Here is a 9,234-nt window from a genome sequence, read left to right as displayed (position 1 = left end):
AAACCACAAAACGACTTGTTACTGCTGTAACAAATGTTCTCATCTCCTACGAAAAGCTGTTAAATGTGTTTGACGCAACGGGGGAAAACAACAAACCCATAGTAAAGTCCATTCATAACATGAAAGGTTGCAGGGTGTGTGTGTGTGTGTGTGTGTGTGTGTGTGTTGAAAAGAATCACACAACAGATTAGTGCCCCAGTGAACTCCAGATGGCCCCTGGCCAGAGGTCAAAGGTCACAGTCAGAGAACCAGGAGGTGCAGGCAGGCGTACCGAGGTCAAACTCACTGATGACCACATACAATTTGCTGCCTGTATCTTTCCATCCTTAGTTTCTTTGTATATGTAATAGAAAATACACATGTTGAGAATCAGGTCATAAATTACAGTGCTTAAGTAATAGTACGATTAGTCATCGTCTCCCAACACACTTTGATGTATTCATCCTCCACACTACCCATCAACATTTCTGTTTTGTTGTGCTGAATCACACCGTGAGAATAAATTAACATAATTTTCAGAAGATTTACGCAAATGATAAACCTCTCAGGAGGAAATAAAATAAACAAATAGATGCGTTTTATTAAATGAGGTCTCTTAAGCTACAGTTAACTACAGAAAACAAGTGGTTTTCAACTACAGTATTTAAAAAAATACATTTTTTAAAACTACATGTGATATAAAATTATATAATATTACATTATATTAATCCATACTCACTGGAAACTGCTTGCGCTTTCGTCCCAGCTTGCCAACTTTAAAAGAGGCACTACTTTTCGCCGCCATCTCCTCAGTCATCAGGTCCATGTCCAGTATTGTGCGCTCACCCTGAAAAAAACAACACAGTGTTCAAGTTGTACAAAGTCAAATGAGAATGTTGTGAGTGGACAGGGACAATTGTAGACGGCACATCTTTACACTCAAACCACATCAAAACACTGAAATATTTCCTCTGACAGCAGATCCTCCAGTGTCTGACTGAGACGGAAACAGGCACAAACTCAGAGACAGGTTCCTTTGACCTAGACTGAAGTGAAAGCTCTGCGGACACGCCGCTGACCCTCCACAGACAATCCCCTCTTGACATCATTACAAAGATGTGGAGTGGCCCCCACCTTCCTCCGAAAGCCCTTTGATTAATAAAAACTGATGAACAAAGCCTCCGAGTGCCCCTGGAGCTGATGGGAAAAAGATGATCCTAATGTAGATGCTCTGAGTCGCTATCATGGCTGAATAGAGCCACCAGCACCAGGGTGAATGAGTGAGACTGCAGGGCCGGATCCTGACAGCTGCTGCGATGGGGCGCCGTGATTGAATTCCCTCAGTATTGAACGTGAGATTCCCTCAGAGATAAATGGCACTGGGGGCCATTCTGCAACCAAACGCCTCTGCTGACGCCTCTGTTAAGTTCTTTTACTCATTTTAAACGTCGGCAGATGAGGGAACAGGTTTACCATCAAACACAGGAAAAACGACCATGATGAAAGTCGCTCAGGGACAAATTGGGTTTGTGGGTTTCAGGGGCGGCTTGGTTGTCTCCAGTTTAGCGGCATCGTAAGAATTTCAGGAGTTGTGACAAATGTGAACAAACTAGTCAACAGGCGGTTGAATCACACAGTAACCTCATTCTCTTTGTTTCTGTGCTTTTTCTATGTTTAAACACAACAAAATAAGCGTGCATGGTTGTCCAGTCGTGGTTAGGAGCAGATTGACACAAGTAATTTCTGCAATAAATGAGTTTCATGTCCTGCAAGTGTGACATTTTCTTCTTCACCCAAAACAAAAAATGGCTCAGCGTGATGCAGATTTGTTCCAATAACCAATAATTACTGAGTACCTCAGTAAATACAGGCTGATGTTTCAGACTGACAAAGAAGTATTAGCGCCCTGTGTTGATACTGATTAAAATTAACAGACAAGAAGGTGTGAAATGTAGAGACATCCTGTAATAAACCTCATTAGAGCTGACCTATAACCTAATAAAAGGTTATTTTTAATTCAATTAGATGTCGTGTTTTGCAGATTCCATTGTGATCACTAATGGAGCGGCTGGTGCTTCCTTTTCTCTTCAGCAGGGGCAGCAGAATTTGCATAGGTAATCGCACGTTTGGAGTGCAGCCTGGTGTGCAGCCTCATTTGGGAGCCACTTACATGGATGACTCACATTCGCCGGTGCCTGGCTATCTCTGCATGAACAGCCGACAACGCTCATCCCACTCCCGGCCGACAGCGCCGATGCACAGAACGAAGATAACACGTTTTCACACACCTTACCATTTTTTGGAAGGCAAAAAAAAAAAAAAGCTTTCTTGTTGCCTGGAGTGAACCCTATACCACTGTCAATACCTCTGCACTATTTTTGTCTGAGTAGCCGGTTATTTAAGGCAAAGCCTGTTGCCAGGCAACAAGACTAAGGGCAGCACTGTGTGAAGGGAACATAGAGGAAGAGGACATATTCCCCCCCCTCCCCAGTAAAAGAGCCATTCCAGCTCCAGCTCAACCACCCGCCAGCCAACGCCCACGTCACCAACCACCATTACAACGGCACATATCACATGGCACAGCTGCAGCGGCGTCCGGAAGCCGTTCCCTGTCTATGGCATCAGTGATGCTGCGGCGGCACGCAGTCTGTCATAATGAGCCTGTCTGCATCACCAAAGGTGACACGGCCCCTCCACGTGTAGTCAGGAGTCTTCTGCAGGAATTAAAATTTCCTGGGTGGATTACAGACATGAATTATCATTAGCTTGACTGTTTGATTCACTCTGTTCACACAACAGAACCTTGGTATCTGGCTTTGAATGCAGCATTTATCTTATTTCAAGGTTTTATGCATAGGAAATATTCTTTCTTCACACAAAAAAGCTGTATATACACATCAGCTGTATATATTCCTGGCATGTTCTGCAGCACAAATGACCTCAGGCTAAATATTTTCCCTCAGCTGAGGCTGCATTGACGAGCCTCTCACACTGTTCCCTTTCTTAAGACTGCACAGCAGATACCGTCCAAATACACCAGCTCTTCACTTTCAGATCATCATCCAGCACCGTTATTGTCAATCAGCTTCTTGGAAAGGATGAGTGACAGACAAAGAGAACGCCCTAACAGATGTGGACAGCGAATAATTCAAAGTAAATTGAATCCACACAGTCAAATCAATGTGAGGACGTTTGCTGAGAAATAAACTCTGTATGAAGAAATATGACTAAATGGATCATTAGAATGATAAACTGCATGCTGGGGCTTCCTCCTAATTGGATGTTTCAAGACTTTAAAGTATCATGTCACAAAAAAATGTGTCTCAATCTGTCTTCCATCACTATCATCATCATCATTAGGTCCACAAATTATTTCAATTTCAAGAGACAGGTCCGGACCCCTTCAAATTATCTGAGGAAAATTGTTTCTAAGGACCTTCAAGTGACACATAAGGGAATACTTAAGTAGTTCAGGGCATCAAAGCGTTTCCCCTTAGACCATCTGAAGGGAAACCTTATGCCGAGCCTTATTTTTCTTATTACGCATCCTTAGAATACAATTCTGAGGCGGAGACTAAGAAACAACGTCTGTGAAGTAAAATAAAGTTACAAACAGGGTTTCCCAGGTGAGTCTTACCACTCTGTTGGCAGGTGAATCGGCGTAGTCGGCACCTTTGAATGCAGCGGTGTTGGTGACAGTGTTGGACGGCATCATTGAGCGTAGAGTTGGTCTGATGACGAGGTGACGTGGATGAGTTTCAAATGCAACACAAGGGAATGTGGAAAAAAAAATAACAAAAATAAGATGAGCCCTCTTCTCTTCTCTTCTCTTCGTTCTCCTACAAAAGAGCAAACACGATGAATACGTGCAGAGTGTGTTTCATGCTGCATTGCTGATAGTGGCGTTTCCTTCTTTTCTGTCATTACCAGAACATTCTGAGTATCAGCTTGCTCTTTGTTGAGTGTCGTCACATATAGGAGGCTGTAAGGATCCTGTATGGCTGCTATAGGGCCTGGTCTTTTTTTACACTACACTCCAACATTCAGACCATTATCAGTGGTAAAGTCACTCTCATAGTTAACAGGATGTTCTCCACATCATTCACACATCAGCAGGGGATGATGTTTTAATATTGTTATCGGTGTCATCTGATTTGAAATGCATGAAAGTGCAATAAATGACCGTGATAGGCTGTTTCATGAGTCATTAGTGCAGCTGTAAAATAGTTTTGCAGGGTTTTTTTGCAGCAGGGGAAGTGACCCGGGGGGCTGAGACTCTTTTACAGGCCACAGCCACCAGCGTTTATTAGTTTTTAACGAGGCCGCTGCTTTTTTTTAAAGAGTCCCGATCCTGGTTGTCTGCTCTATAATCGGTTCAAGTTCAAGTGCACATCACGATGTCCAATCAGCACATCTGCAAAGAGCGACAACCCCACACCACCACAACCACCACCACCCCCGTCACCCCCTCCCTCCCTCCCCAGCACCGTCTCCACCGACCGCCTTCCGCTCTCCCTCCGTTTTGTTCCCATCAAGGTTACCGCTTCTGCTGCACATTCAACGGACTCAAACGCGCGAATCGCCGCTGTGTGTTCATTACCCGCTTCTGCCAAGTCCCAGGCCTGACCCTTTCCGTATCGAGCTCCCGGAGCCTCCTTCCTCTTCTCTCCCCGTCCTCCACCTCCCCGGCCGGTCACAGCTCCTCCAGATGCGCCGCTCTCACTGCAGGGGCCTGCGGGCTGCGCGCCGGCCGCCACCGGGTCCTAAAGCCCGCCCGCTCATAGTATGGAGCACAGGCTTGTGGACTGTTGATCTGGCTCACACGTCCACTTCCTCTCTATGTGCAAAAATCAAGTCACAAATATTTCAGATACAGGAAGGAGCATACTATTTCATTCATTCTTTCATCTTCTTGGAAAATACAAATTTCAAACCATAGAGAGCGTTTTTAATTTCAAATTTGTTGTGACAAGCTAATGAAGCTGTCATATAGGGTTTCTTGACAGTTTAGGACATATGCCATTTTCACAAAATTCATTCAAACGTGTGTGTGTGTGTGTGTGTGTGTGTGTGTGTGTGTGAGAGAGAGAGTCTTACTCAAGGACACCTTGACACACAGTTTTCCTATAACTCATCCTTCACTTTTACACTTTCTTCAGTACATTTCCTGGTCAGAGGTCCAGAGAAAGCCCCCGGAGCTAGTTGACGCAGCTCCCAATCACTAGTCATTTTTTCTGGTATAAAAAGTGAGATAAGGAGGAAATTGAACGTAAATCAGAATGGTAAGAATGCTATTTTGTACTTAGATACTCTAATTCCATCTGGTAACAGGGAAGGAATAACAGAAATAATCTTGCAACTGCTGAGTGCACTGTACTCCTTACATACCCAGATGAATGTGGGAGTATGAATCTCAGTATGAATCTCAGATTTCTCCATCAACCACCATATGGATTTTCATTTCCTAGAGTGCAGTAGGAATGAAATGTGGAATCTTTTATCACATTGCTTACATTAACCCAACAGCAGCATCCCACCAGACACATACACAGGGATACATGTCCCTCTGTGGGTGGACTGGCGGCTCCAGGGGAAAGAGAGGGCAGAGGGAACGTATGCGACTCAGTCGGATGTGGTTTACTGATGTGGAAGCACCGCTGTCTCCTCTCAGAGTCATTGGCGCTGGTTCATCTGAGGACAGCAGCCGAGGCAGCGGGCAGATGCCACATGACTTGCAGGAGAGAGCAGCCTGCTGCCGGTTTGAGGAAACATTTCTTCTCAGAAACCCACAGAGGAGGATGTTGACATTTTATAGTGTTGACATGAAGTCATCATTACACAGTCTACATCAGCAGAGGCTATAACAATAAGGAAAGAAGTGAAACGTGGAAAATTAAATCAACTTTAAGGGGCCTGAACGGCCCCAGAGACTATGTATGTATAAATCAGTGTGTAGCATTTGGCATTAAATTATACACTTAATTCTGTACACATCTTAACGACGGGTGCACATGAAGAAGAATGTTCTTTTGCAGATGTTACACCAACTGGGGTCAAGATGAAAACACAATGCTCACTCACAGCGCACCCCTGACATTACAGTACACATTGTAATTGTGACTGATCCCATCCGTCAGCGTGGACAACGCTGGTTTGTTGTTGATTCAGATTTGCCCAAGAAGCAGGAAAGGGCAGTGTACGGCAGTTCCTGAGGAAGTGTTGCACACAGCTTGAAGAAGACAATAAACGGGGAAGTTGTGAGTACACACGAGTGAAGTACTTATATTTGAAGCAGAATGTGTATGTGTACTAATACACATGTGTACATTTCAGGCGGTACTGTCGTTTTTCGTCTTGTCCAAACTGGCCAGAAACAATGTGAAACATAGAACAACCATTTCAATGTGCACATTTTTAACATTAAATGAAGTTGTAATACTAATTTCTCATTGCAGTAAAGTAAAATTGCTGTATTTCCATTTTCCTGGTTAAACGCTGAATATATAAATATATTTGCATACAGAACTTAAGACACAAATGCAGCAGACATCACCTACTAAAGCTTGACGAGTGATAATAAAAATCCTGAAATCATGAAGCAATATTTTAAATCTTTTTAATATATCTCACATTAGATTTTTATTTACAAAAGACAGTGGCTTTGTGACAGAAAACTATGTTTGTTTGTTTTTAAATGAGAAACGAATGTGTACCACAAGCATACAGAACACGTACATTGATAAATAACATGGTGGGCGATGGACGTCCTCTTTGCGCATCGTCTGCAGACCAACGGACCACTGAGTGTGCAGCCCAGTGACCTGCTGTGTTTCAACTGCATGACTCCCGAGTTTGGTGGGATCAGGTAGAATCACCTGCGCGACGGAACTAAAACGACATCAGTGACTGACTATCTGTAGATCTGGAATGTTTTTACTATCTTGTGAATATCTTCAGGCATTCAGTGAATAAACGATGAACGACAACGACATATTAACGCAGATCTACTTTGACTCACGCCTGTAATTCGTTTGACACATATCTGCAAACAGTTTGGCACAAATGTAAAGGCTGAGCGTACGTTTCCCCAGAATACAAGAAATAAATCAAATGTCTACACAGTCACAGACTACAACTCCGACAAAAAGGCGTTGATCGATAATCTTTACCGCTGAATGATCACTTTGTACAGCACTTTACAAAACAGCTACAGGCACAAACTGAAAGAAGAGAAAGGAAGTTGAGACGCTGCATTCCTACATCGCCACAATAAAGGGGACGTCTGTAACTCTTTACATTTTTACCCAAACATTTCAATAAGTATCCTTCTTTCCTTCCAGACTGAATTGTGATGACAGTAGTTCACATATTTTCATACCTGTTGCTATTTGTCAAATATTTGTTCAAGAGTGCAAGTGAATCTTCTTTTTTCATGACAACTCATGACAATGATTTCATCCATTAACATCGTAAACGAGAATAATTAAGAACAATCGTGACGTGACAGACGAGAACAACATACAGAACAACAGACGGAAGTCCTTTTTTTCTTGACACACTGTAACATATTCTTGAAACCGTAACATATTTCACATCAATGAAAAAAAGTGACACAAATTAGATCGTGGACACCTGTTTTGTGACTGACAGGTGCCATATTTTTGCTTGCAATGTATGAAACTGGTGAGTGATATATTCATACATGTTGTGAGGCTATAGTGAAAAAAGCCCTGGAATCCCTCAAAGAGCCGCTTGAGAACCACTGGCTTACGGGATAAAACTGACAGTAGGAAATGTGAAAACACTCACCGACATTTGCCCTGAAGGACACTGAACCAGATGAAGTCTGACAGAAGTCTCATTGAAAATAAAACTCCTGCCTGGCCGGCAACTAAAATCCTCTCTTGGAAAAAGGCAAAAACACAACAAAACACAAAACACACAAAGACAAACTATATTCAACATGCTTCACCAAATATCATCCACATTCTACACTCAACTTTTAATCACCAGAAGCTTTTCAACGTTTTTCCCCAAAATGAAATCAATTCATATTCCTGAAATGAGAGTAAACATGTTTCAAAAAAATAAAGTAAAACCCTTATTTATCAGTAACCTTTAACCTCTCTGCCACATTTGATCTAGATTAGCTTTGCAGTCCCTGAGCACCTCCCTACATTGCACATAAACATTTTCTAAATAACATCATTCATTAAATAATTCTATTTAATTTGAGTATTTCCTATTCACACACTATCACCTCGTATCATCGCATCAGCGCTCACAGCCGAACATACCAGAAAGTTTATTGTGTATAATTGTGTATAATATAGAGTGTATAATTCTATTTTCAGGTAAACGTCTTTAAAGTTTCATATTTGAATTCTGCCTGAAATGAGGAGAAATCTGCAGCATTTTCCTCATGTCAGAATCAACAAACACAGGATTTTCATTAAACCTGCTTTCTGGAACCGGCCCCTGATGTGCTTCCCCATGCTAAACAATAGATTGGGGGCTGACAGCCAGCTGCAGTGAGTGCTACACAGCCTTTACGACGCTGTTCAATTTTCATTTGGAAGGAAAAACAAAAGAACGTCCAATAAAAACTCAGTGCTCTGATTTGCGAGGGTGGTTTGCCGAGCACCCAGTAGCAGCAGTAGAGTGTGTGACTCAGTTAGTGTGTCTACATACACATTATATCTGAAAACATACAGTCAGTGTCACAACTGAATGTGGGACAGACACACACATCGCCATCGAAACCGAAATTGTGGGATATACCTATTAGCTTACTTGCTTAGAGTAATTGATGCTAATGTCATGGATTATCATGCCAGCGTTGCATCCTGATCTATTTCCCCTATTTCTGTGGAATTATTTATGATAATTATTACATTATGTAGCCACAAATATCCCATAATCCAATGCATTAGAGCGTCAACACTGTGACAGAGAATGCCGGATGAGAGCAGCACTGATGTAACATCAGTAATGTTTACGTCTTAATTTCACCCTGCTTGTTGTCATCATTTTAATCACGTTGCATCATTTTTTACTGTATTTGGTTCCTATGGTTACCTGCCTCCAACCAGCAAGGAGGCTCTCTGGAGGCAAAATGAAGTTGAAAGACACCCACTACTACGTATTTACATAAAAATCTGCTGAACGGTTGTTTACGTTTTGAGTGTGTAGTGCATAGTGTGCGATTTCCAACACAGCAACATTCAGCGAGCACTGTTGTCGGAACCGGATGAA

This window comes from Lampetra planeri, unplaced genomic scaffold, assembly GCF_965212315.1.
Source record: "Lampetra planeri unplaced genomic scaffold, kcLamPlan1.2.h2 scaffold_320, whole genome shotgun sequence".
NCBI lineage: Eukaryota > Metazoa > Chordata > Hyperoartia > Petromyzontiformes > Petromyzontidae > Lampetra > Lampetra planeri.
The sequence above is the reverse complement of the archived record's forward strand: the minus strand, read 5'-3'. Positions refer to the sequence as shown.